The 11,934-nt window shown below is 32.5% G+C and overlaps 1 protein-coding gene across 1 annotated transcript in view; it reads right to left on the bottom strand.

Annotated features, from left to right (window-relative positions):
• Positions 1 to 11,934, bottom strand: part of LOC118058171 (uncharacterized) — a 96,167-nt gene that overhangs the window by 71,322 nt on the left and 12,911 nt on the right. The gene's annotated exons all lie outside the window — the stretch shown is intronic.

Here is an 11,934-nt window from a genome sequence, read left to right as displayed (position 1 = left end):
AGTAGCTTAGGCTCTACGTGTTTAAGACCCTCTAAATTTATAATAATGGGGGGATCAAATCCAAGTATTTTCTTAGGCTTTACGGAAGTAACCATTTGTTGATTTCCTGGAAATTCCCCAGTTACAAAGTGATGTGATAGGAAAAGGCATTTATACGTTGTTTTGTTTTTATGGTATTCACAGTGTTTTTATAAATTTTAATTTTTAAAAAAATTAAAAATTTTTAGTTTTTTTATTATTTTAATTTACTGATATAAAAATAATTTTTAAAAATAAAAAATATATATATTCTTGTTTATCATATCACAAGAGATGTGATAGATACCTTTTTTAATATTTCAAATGTATTAGCTATTCACTTGGCGGAGTAGCAGATCTTCTCTTTAACTTTTTTATTATATATATTTTTTAAAAAATAAACACTTCTGTCCCACATCAATCATTCTTTAGTCTATTAATTTTTACTTCAAATTCTTTTATAATTTTCGTGGAAATTACGAATTTCTTGTCTTTGTTCTTTAAGGAACGGTTGCTTTTGATAATGGTCATATCAAAATCTGTCATAGCACTTTTTAGAAATATACTGTATTTTAATACATTATAATTTCCCTAGCAGCCCCAGGGAGCTGCCATGCACATGGAAGGAAAGGCGCTTTTATCTTTGCCTGTAAATGTCAAGTATGTTTTGGTGTTTGCTGAGAAATAATATAAGAGAAAGGAAGAAATGTTTTGTGTATTTATTAACGTAACTGAAGACCATATATATAGCCTTTACAAAGATTGAAAACAAAAGCTAATAATAGAAATCAAAACAGAATAACAGAATCCTAAACAATAGGAATTATTCAAGACTAGAAATCAGCTAAGTCCTAAAGACTTGTTCAACTGGAAACAAACTCTAACATTCTCTCTTAAACTATGTGCTAGTAAAAGCACTTAGTTTACGCCTGGAAATGTGTAGACCCCCATCAGACTTCTTAATTTTATGAACACATCCAGTCTCAAAGGCTTGGTCATTATGTCTGCTATTTACTCTTGTGTATTACAGTGAACCATCTTAACAACACCATCTTTAGTGAGCTCACAGAGGAAATGAAATCTGATGTCTATATGTTTGCTTCGGCCATGTAGAACAGGATTCTTTGACAGCTCAATAGTTGAACTATTGTCACAGTAGACAGTTGTGCCATCAATTTGAATTAGACTGAGGCTTCCCATAATTCTTCTCATCCAAACCACTTGACAAGCACATGTAGCAGCAACAACAACAAATTCAGCTTCAGTGGTGGACAATGTAACTATTGGTTGTTTCTTGGATGACCAAGATACTGCACCTGAATTGAACATGAATACGTAGCCTGAAGTACTTTTTCTGTCATTTAAATCCTCGGCATAATCACTGTCGGTGTCAGTAATTAATTTGTCTTCTCCTCTCTTGCTATAAAATATTCCAAACTCACAAGTATCTCAAAACTCTCTTGGCTGCCTCAAAATGAAGTGTTGTAGGGTGATCCATATATCTACTTAGTAGACTGACTACAAACATAATATCAGGTCGAGTGGTAGTTAAATACATTAAACTACCAACAATTTGCTTGTAGTGGCTGCTATCTAATTTTACTCCAGTTGTATCTTGCATAAGTTTAGAACCGGGTACAATTGGATTAAGCACAGGATTGCACTTATCCATACCGAACCTTTGCAACACCTCATTCGCATACTTTCTTTGATGAATGAAAATGCCCTCCTGTTCTTGCAAAAACTTCTATACCCAAAAAAATACTCATTCTTTCTAGATCAGTCATATCAAACTCATGCATCATGGATTTTTTAAAATCAGTAAACATGTGTTCATCATTGCCGATGAAGATTAAATCATCTATGTAGAGACAAACAATTAAAAGTTTACCTCCTTCATGCGTTTTGATGAACAAACGATGCTCATATGGACACTTCTCAAAACCTTCCTTCGCAAAATACGACTCGATGCGACTGTACCACGCTCGGGGAGCCTGTTTCAAACCATACAGTGCCTTTTTCAATTTGTATACTTTGTGCTCATTACCTTTCTTCTCATAGCCTGGAGGTTGCTCAACAAAAACATCTTTAGAAAGATCTCCATGCAAGAATGCCGACTTAACATCAAGTTGAAAAATCGTCCACTGCTTTTGAGCTGCTAAAGAGATTACTAAACGAACTGTATCCATACGTGCTACCGGTGCAAACACTTATGTATAATCAATTCCATGCTCCTGAGTGTAGCCTTTTGCAACTAACCGGGCTTTGTGTTTATCTATCCCACCATTCTCGTTGAACTTTGTCTTATACACCCATTTCACCCCAACCTTTTTGGCATCAGTAGGCAAACATGTTAACTCCCAAGTGTCATTGCGTTCAATTGCATCTATTTCTGCATCCATGGCCATTCTCCACTTTGCATCTTTCACTGCTTCATAAAAGAACACAGGATCATTTGCAGCAGCAAACATGACCATATAAGAATCTTCCTCAGATAAATCTTCCCCATTGACATAGTCCCTCATCCACAAAGGTCTTCTATGTTCCCTTTCGGGTCTGCTACGTGTATTCCCACTGCTGCTTGCTTGGACTGTTGGACTTAAAATATGTTGACTCGCAGAAAATGTACTGCTACATGTATTTGAGAGAACACCTCGATCAATGCTTTCTTCTGGATCAGCATGTGGATCAAGGTGTTCACTGTCTGCCCTGTGATCTGCTGCAAAGTCATTGTTTGCTTCATCTGCTGCTGCAAAGTCTGCTGCTGCAACTGAAACCACTGCTGCAACATCATTGTTTGCATCATCTGCCCTATCTTCAGTTGCAAAAAATTCTTCATGTTGATCATTGTTTTCCCATTCCAAAGCAATAGTATCAGCAGCAACTGAACTCTCACTCCAATCCCAACTACTGTTTTCATCAAATATCACATCCATGCTCACTATAATTTTCTGTGAAATGGGATCATATAGGCGATATGCCTTTGATTCTCTGCTGATGCCAAGTAATACACATTTGACACTTTTATCATCCAGCTTGCTTCTCTTGTAGTCAGGGACATGAGCATATGCTATGCAACCGAAGACTCTAAAATGATGGACTGGCAGTTTGATGCCACTCCAGGCTTCTTCTGAGGTCTTGTTGTTAATTGCAAATGTTGGACTTCTGTTCAAAACATGAACAGTCCAATTTACAGTCTCTGGCCAAAATTTCTTCGGTATCTTCTTTGCTGACAGCATGTTGCGGACCATGTTCATGATGGTGCGAATTTTCCTTTCTGAGACGCTGTTTTGCTGAGGAGAGTAGGCAGCTGTAAGTTGACGACGTATGCCATGCTCATCACAAAAAACTGCAAATTCTTGTGATAAGAATTCACCTCCACGATCAGTACGAAGACTGTGAATGCATAAACCAGTCTCCTTTTCAACGTGATTCTTAAACAGTTTGAAAACTGTAAAGGCTTCAGATTTTGTCACAAGAAAATAGGCCCAAACTTTACGACTATAATCGTCAATAAATGTGATTATATATCTCTTGTTTCTATTTGAAATAGGAGTAATAGGACCACAAATGTCAGAATGTATAAGTTGAAGAACCTGAGTAGCTCGCTATGTAGATTCTTTAGGAAAAGAATTTCTCTGTTGTTTTCCTGTCAAACAATCTCCACACACTGTTGATGGTGCAATTAAATTTGGCAGGCCGATCACCATCTCTTTTTGTTGAAGAAGATTTAATCCCGTGAAACTAAGATGTCCATATATGTTATGCCATAGCATAGCATTCTCCTCTGATGAAGATTTAAGACACACCTGCTCCTGCTCGCTGGACTCCTTAGACTGCTCGTGCTTGTTGGCCTTCTTAAGCTGCACCTGCTCGCTGGACTTCTTAGATAGTGAGTTAAAACACACCTGCTCACTACATTCCTTAAACTGCACCTGAGCAAATAATTTGAACATTCGATTTGAAGACATGGTAATTCTCTATGATCAAACCTTTTTCAGAATCGGATATATCTTACATGTTTCCTGAATTGAATAAGGATAGCAAGACCTTTCTCAGCTAATTGTCCCATGCTCAATAAACTGTTTTGCAAGCCTGGGATGTAAAAAAACATTTGTAATGATTTGTACAAAAACCATTCACGAACATTTCTGATATTTCCTTTTCCCAGTAACAAGCATTTTAGAATTATCTCCCAGCTTTACTGTTTCTCTAAAGCTAGCATCAAAATCAGAAAAATAACTCCTTCTTACCACACATGTGGTTGCTGCATCCTGAGTCAAGAAACCATAACTCCTCCATGCTTGTTGCCTTCTCATTTATATACGCCATTAATAGCATTTCTTCTCCCCCTTCTGCATAATGTGCCACTCCTTCACTCTCCTTCCTTGGACACTCATATGCAAAGTGTCCTAATCTGTGACAGTAATAACACTCAATAGTGGATTTGTCAAGATAACGTCTTCCACCTCCTGTTCTGCCTCTGCCTCTGCCCCTGCTTGATCCTCGAATTCCTCCTCGCCAACCTGATGATTCTCCTGTTGTTACCTTCAACGCATGCTCCTCCATGATATGAACATTCATACGTTGTTCATGAACCACCAAACTGCTTTGCAATTCATCTATAGAAATGACATCAAGGTCTTTTGATTCTTCGATAGAACAGACTACGTAATCAAATTTGGATGTCATGGAGTGCAAGATTTTTTCAATGATTGTTAAATCAGTCAAATTCTTTGCACCATTTGTCCTCATCTTGTTCACAACAGTCATAGTACGAGCAAAATAAGTAGTTACAGACTCACCTGCCTTCATGTTTAACATCTCAAACTCCTTTTGAAGGGCTTGTCTTTGTGCACGTTGCACCCGTGTTGTACCTTGATACTTCGTTTTCAAAGAATCCCAAATGCTCTTGGCAGAATCTTTGTTTAAGATTGTCTCTAAAACTGATCGATCAATACTCTGGAAAAGATAGTTCTTTGCCTTAAGATCCTTCAGCTTTGCATCTTCAATAGCCTTCAACTGAGCTGGAGTAGGCTGGACTCCTTCAATCACTGTAGGAATCCCATCCTCAATTAAACTCCAGTATTCTTTTGAACGGAGAAAGTTCTCCATAAGCATACACCAATGATCATAGTGTTCGTCCAATCTTGGAATTGAAGGCTGCACAAAACCTCCTCCTTCTGTTGACATCTCTACTGCTATCATCAGGCTCTGATACCAAAATGTCAAGTATGTTTTGGTGTTTGCTGAGAAATAATATAAGAGAGAAGGAAGAAATGTTTTGTGTATTTATTAACGTAAACTGAAAAACCATATATATAGCCTTTACAAAGATTGAAAACAGAAGCTAATAATAGAAATCAAAACAGAATAACAGAATCCTAAACAATAGGAATTATTCAAGACTAGAAATCAGCTAAGTCCTAAAGACTTGTTCAACTGGAAACAAAACTCTAAACAGTAAACAATGTTTTTATAAAAAAAAGTTTATTTTTTATTTAAGATTTTTTTAAAAATTTTTTTCAGTTTGTTTTAATATGCTAAATGTTTAAAAATAAAAAAATATATTAAAATATATTTTAAATATATTTTTAAAATAAAAAATATTTAAAAAAAAATTTATTATTATACTCGTAAACATCTTTTTATATCTTCGTCCAAGTATTTGCCCTGCGGAGAAATTTTTTGCTTTCATATTATATTATAATGGTTATGATGATTTAATTGAAAAGAACTTGTTAAAGAGCTTGTGTGATATTGTACTAGTGATTATTTTTTAAAATTATTTTTTTATTAAAAATACATAAAAATCATATTTTTTAAAATTTATTTTTGATATCAGAACGTCAAAAATAATATAATTAAATAAAAAAAATAATTTAAAATAAACAAAAATTCAAATTCAAGTATTTTCTCTTGGCATTACAGAGGGTGCACATTGTTAGCTTCCTGGAAATTTTCCATGCAGAAAAGGCTTCAAGTCTTGTTATTTGTGATGCGGTAGGAAAGGGTATTTAGGCTTTTGTTTGTCTTTGCTATGTAAACAAGGTTTTAATAGATTTTGAAATTATTTTATATTTTATTTTACATTAGTTTTTTTGTTTGTTTTTGATGCTTTGGTATTAAAAATAATTCTTTAAAAGTAAAAAAAAAAAAAAACATTATCTTAATGTATTTTTAAGTAAACATATTTTAAAAAATCAACTTCTACTATACTCATAAACACTCTCTATATCTTCAATCCAAGTATTTACATATGCCAAAAGACTTTTTTGCATTCACATTATTGTATAATGGTTATGATTATTTGATTGAGAAGAACTTATTAGGGAACCTATTTGATATTGAGGTAATAATTGTTATTCAAGATAATTTTCATTTGGAAATATATTAAAATATTTTTTAAAATATTTATTTTTAATATCAATATATTAAAATAATATAAAAAAAAAATTAATTAAAAATAAAAAAAATCAAATCCATGTATTTTCTCATACGTTAGAGAGGGTGCACATCTACTTGGAAATTTCCTGTGGACAGAAAGGCTTAATGTCTTGTTATTTGTTTTTTTTTCTTTTTGTGATTTGGTAGGAAGAGCATCGAGTCTTCGATACAAGTGTTTGCACGAACTAGGACTTTGTTGACTTCCAATTATATTATAGTGATTATAATGATTTCATTGGGAAAAACTTTGTTACTCTCTGACCCAATAATAGGAATTTTTTTAAAAACAAATTGATACAGCTAGAGAAATATATAATATAATTTAATTTAATTTAAAAAGAACATAGTTTTTTTAAAAAAAACTGCTATTTTTAAACTACGATTTTAATTATAAAAGCGATTCAAAATCACAATCGTGGTTCTGTTTACTGCTTTTGGCAATATAATTGGCATGCAGCCATGTAATTATAATTACTTCTTCTTTTACATGCTTTTCTTCCACCTCTATTCAAATAAATCGGCAGATGCCTTTTCCTTTTTCCTTTTATATATATTTATTTATTGTGAAGAAGAAGAAAAAGAAGTCGTCTTGAAGGAGAGAGGAAGGGACGGGGGACAGGGGATGGGGCCAATCCTCTTCTTCATATTGACGGGGACAACGACTTGACCTTAAGTGCGCTTCCTGGCAAGTGCTTGGGCAGCGTGTTCGGGAAGCTGAGTTTGGAAATTACGTGTTTCTCGTCATCATGACTGTTGACGAGAACAAGAAGAAGAAAAAGAAGAAACAGTAAAATAATTATTTTTTATCATTCAGCTAACTACAATTTTTTTTATAAAATTCATTTATTATTGTTATTGTTATTGTTTGTAATTATCAAAGACAAAAATATTTTTAAAACATTTTAGAAGTACAAAAAAAATAATTTAAATATTCTTTAAAATAAAGCTCTTAAAACTAATATCCATGAGTGTTTTGGTTTTTTTAACATTTTCATAACAGAAATAACTATATTACTCTTGAAAAAAATAAAATAAAGAAGAAGTTCTTAAAACTTTATTATTTTTTTTAAATTTTTCCGGATTGAATCGAGTTAACTCATGAAACCTGGAACTCGGTCCCTTGACCGAGTCAACTCTCAGACTGGGTTTAATAACTATGATTTTTGCATGTCGATGACATTTTTGCCTAACATTATATTTATAGATTGAAAAGAATTTGTCAGAGAAACTATTTGTCATTATAATAATATTATTTTTAAAGTGTTTTTAACTTGAAAATATATTAAAATAATATATTTTTTTTATTTTTTAAAATTAATTTTTGATATCAGTACATCAAAATGATATAAAAATTAATAATTTAAAAATAAAAAAATTCAACTCGATAGAACCATTTTCATGATGTGAGCTTGCATGTCATTTTTGGCTTCCATCCAACCTTAAGCAGAAAAACGAAAGCGGAAAGAAATGCTATTTCTTACAACTTTGATCCAGTGACCGTAGTTTGGATTAGATTTAAATTCAATCAGATGAAGATTAACCCTATTCATGAAAATTTAAGATTTAAATTATTAATCAGATGAAAAATTAAATTATTCAAGTGTTAGTGTAGGGTTTAAGTAATAGACTGCCACTAAACTAAGCTACTTAGATACGCTCAAAACAATTGAACTCTTATTCATGAAAATTTAAATTATTTCTTTGTCAACAAAGAGGCTGGACAACTTGCTATGTCTTTTTAATTAAAATTAAAATTAAAAAAAAAACTAAAAATTATTCGTAATTATAAGAGACAAAATAACTTTTAAACATATTAGAAGTACAAAAAAATAATTTAAATATTCTTAAAACTAATATCTGTTTTGGTCTTTTTAACATTTTCATAACAGAAATAACTATATTATTCTAGAAAAAAATTAAAATAAAAATAAAAATAAAAATAAAAATAAAGAATCAGTTGTCTTGGACCGGGGATGGGCCAATCCTCTTTTTGATGGTCGGGCAATAATAGCCACTTTGATGGGGACGACGACTTGACCTTGACTCTTCCAGGCAAGTGCTTGGGCAGTGTGTTTGGGAAGCTAAGTTGCCTTGACATTACGCAATTATGTATTTCTTGTCTTAACGGTGGCTTTCGATAATTAATGGTCATAATGATTAGAGACAAATTAATTTTTAACCGTTTTAGAAGCACTGAGGAATGTTTCAAATATTCTTTAAAGTAAAATTTTAAAAACTAGGATTCATGGGTGTTTCTGTAAAATAATTGAAGTAAAATTTTTAGTTATAATCAAAGTGAATTAGAGACATTTGCATCTTAAAAGCATCCATGTTTTTTTAGACAGCACATGTGACTTTTCTCCGCAGACCAACACCACTTTTTACGACTGTATTAAAGCATAACGACGTCATGTTTTTTTATGGTTAGACACGTGTGCATGACTGCGTAATGGTTTGCCTCCAACAATTATTGCTGTAATTAGAAGAAACATATATTTTAATTAAATCACAATCTATCCAAATAAATCGGCAGATGCCTTTTTCTTTTTCATTAATATATATTTATTTATTGTTGAGAAGAAGAAGAAAAAGAAGTCGTCTTGAAGGAGAGAGGAAGGGACGGGGGATGGGGCCAATCCTCTTCTTCATGTTGACGGGGACGACGACTTGACCTTAAGTAGTCTTCCTGGCAAGTGCTTGGGCAGCGTGTTCGGGAAGCTGAGTTTGGAAATTATGTGTTTCTCGTCATCAGTGCTTTGACTGTTGATAACGACAACTGGTGATTTTGGGCCTGCTTTGGCAACTTGATAGAATGTTTTTGATCCTCACCATTTTCATGATGTGAGCTTGCATGCCATTTTACGCCTCCATCCAATCTTATGCGGAAAAACGAAAGAGGAAAGAAATACTCAATGATTTTATGAGAACCTGAAAACATGTTTTTTGCATCTCATTTCTGGCCTCCAGTAACCTTAGTTTGGACTAGATTTAAATTAAAATAGATGAGAATTATCCCATAAAATTACTAAAACTAAGAACTATGAATATATTTTTTGAGATTTTTACTGATAACAGAATAAACTATAAACAATCAGTGCTATCAATGATCATATTAAACTACATATACATAAAAAAATAAAATTACAAATGCAGTATCCACAAAGTTTAAGTCTTGAGTAACAAAGTTATCTACACATACCATGCATTGATTGCATTGATGATATGAGAACCTGAAAATAAACCCAATAAACCTTCAAAGTACAGGTCTTTAAAATTAAAAAAAAAAAAAATTCTTCATGTAAACTGAGCATATGAAAATAATAAGAGAAAAAGAGGGAACCTGCTAAGGGGTTTACTGATAATTAATCTTCATGTGAACTGAGGGCACATTTTTTTTTATCCTTTTCTAACACTTTTTTTTTTCCAGTTTATCTTAAATGTTAGATTTACTGATAATTAAATTTTAGATTTTTATGTTTCTCCGTGCGAGGTTTTCCCTTTGTATGCAGCCCCTTTAACAGTTAATCTGCATTACATGGGACATGGAAAGTGAGCTCAGAATAGGAAAAAGATGTGAATTTGTTGACTGCACATTATATTATAATGGTTATTATGATTTTATTGGAAAGAAATAATGAGTTATATTACTCATTATATTAGTCTGCCCCTATAATTGGAATTTTTTTAAAAAAATGATACAGTTAGAGAAATAATATGGTTTAATTGTTTTTTAGAAAACAACATAGTTTCAAAAAATCTGCTATTTGAAATCTTGATTTTAATATATCTGTCATTTTGCAAAACCACAATCTATCCAAATAAATCGGCCTTTTCCTTTCTCCTTTATATATATTTATTTATTGTGAAGAAAAAGAAGAAGGAGTCGTCTTGAAGGAGAGAGGAAGGGACCGGGGATGGGCCAATCCTCTTCTTCATGCTCCTGCAATAATTTTTATATTGAAGGGGACGATGACTTGAACTAAGTTTCTGTTTTGAAATATTGTTGTGGTTTTTTTTAAAGTGTTTTATTTTAAAATATATTAGAATAATTTTTTTTAATTTTTTAAAATCAGCACATTAAAACGATCTAAAATATTCAAAAAATATTATTTTTTAATGAAAAAATTTAACTTTTCAAAAACACAATTTACATCAGTTCCCAAATAAGCATATGCAGATGCCTTTTTCTTTTTCTTTTTTTATCGGCAGATGCCTTTTCCTTTTTAAATGCCTTTTGCCTTTTCCTTTATATATATAAAGGAAAAGGGAAACACGTAATTTCAAGGAAGATATAAGGTCAAGTCGTCGTCCCCATCGATATGGCTATTATTGCCCGAGCATCAAGAAGAGGATTGGCCCAGGCTTTGGCAACTTGATAGAATGTTTTTGAATTTTAACCCATTTTCATGATGTGAGCTTGCATCTCATTTCTGGCCTCCTTCCAACCTTAAGCGGAAAAACAAAAGAAGAAAGAAATACTCCTTAAAACGTTGATCCAGTGACCTTAGTTTGGACTAGATTTAAATTAAAATAGATGAAAATTAACCCACAAAACTACTAAAACTAAGAACTATGAATATATTTTTGAGACTTTAACTGATGACAGAATGAACTATGAACAATCAGTGCTATCAATGGTCATATTAAACTACATATACATAAGAAAATAAAATTACAAATGCATTATCCACAAAGATTAAGTCTGGAGTAACAAAGTTATCTACACATACCATGTAATGATGATATGAGAACCTGAAAATAAACCCAATAAGCCTTCAAAGTCCAGGTCTTTAAAATTAGAAAAAAAAATCTTCTTGTGAACTGAGCATATAAAAATAATAAGAGAAGAAGAGGGAACCTGCTAAGGGGTCGTAGAAACCAACACCTTGAAGGTGTTTGCCATCTCTTGGAGTATGGCTATCAGCAGTAACAATTATGTAAAATGCCCTGTTTTTGCATCCCTAAACCAATCTTCACTGCCATTTTCTCTACTAAAATAAATATCTTAGTATTGGGTTGTGACTGATTTTATGAGCTTTTTTATTATCATATAGAACCAATGATATAAATTCATGTTTTCTATATTTTCTTTTCTTTCCCTTTTCGTTGCTTTCCTCACATTCTTCTTGCCAACCAAGCTTGAACTTGGTTTCAGAGTGGGAGAAGACCTTATAATTTACAATTTATTGCCATCATTGGCCCCAGTCAGATATACTCTTATTTGTTACAGTACTTTCGTCAATGGTTCTTTCATACACACACATGTTGATTTCTAAGCTGATAATGTTCAAAACAAACTTCACACTTTTTTGATATTGTGCAAGCACTCATATCATTTGATGTATTCCATAAAAATGACGTGCATTCGACCATTAAGTTAGAGACTATTTATCGGTGGGTTGCTTCTTACAATGGCCCTAAAGATGTGAGTATAGCCTTCCCCAAAAGTCTTTTATCTTTCATGTATTT

This window comes from Populus alba, chromosome 19, assembly GCF_005239225.2.
Source record: "Populus alba chromosome 19, ASM523922v2, whole genome shotgun sequence".
NCBI lineage: Eukaryota > Viridiplantae > Streptophyta > Magnoliopsida > Malpighiales > Salicaceae > Populus > Populus alba.
Note: the sequence above shows the minus strand (reverse complement) of the source record. Positions and strands in the feature narration are given on the sequence as shown.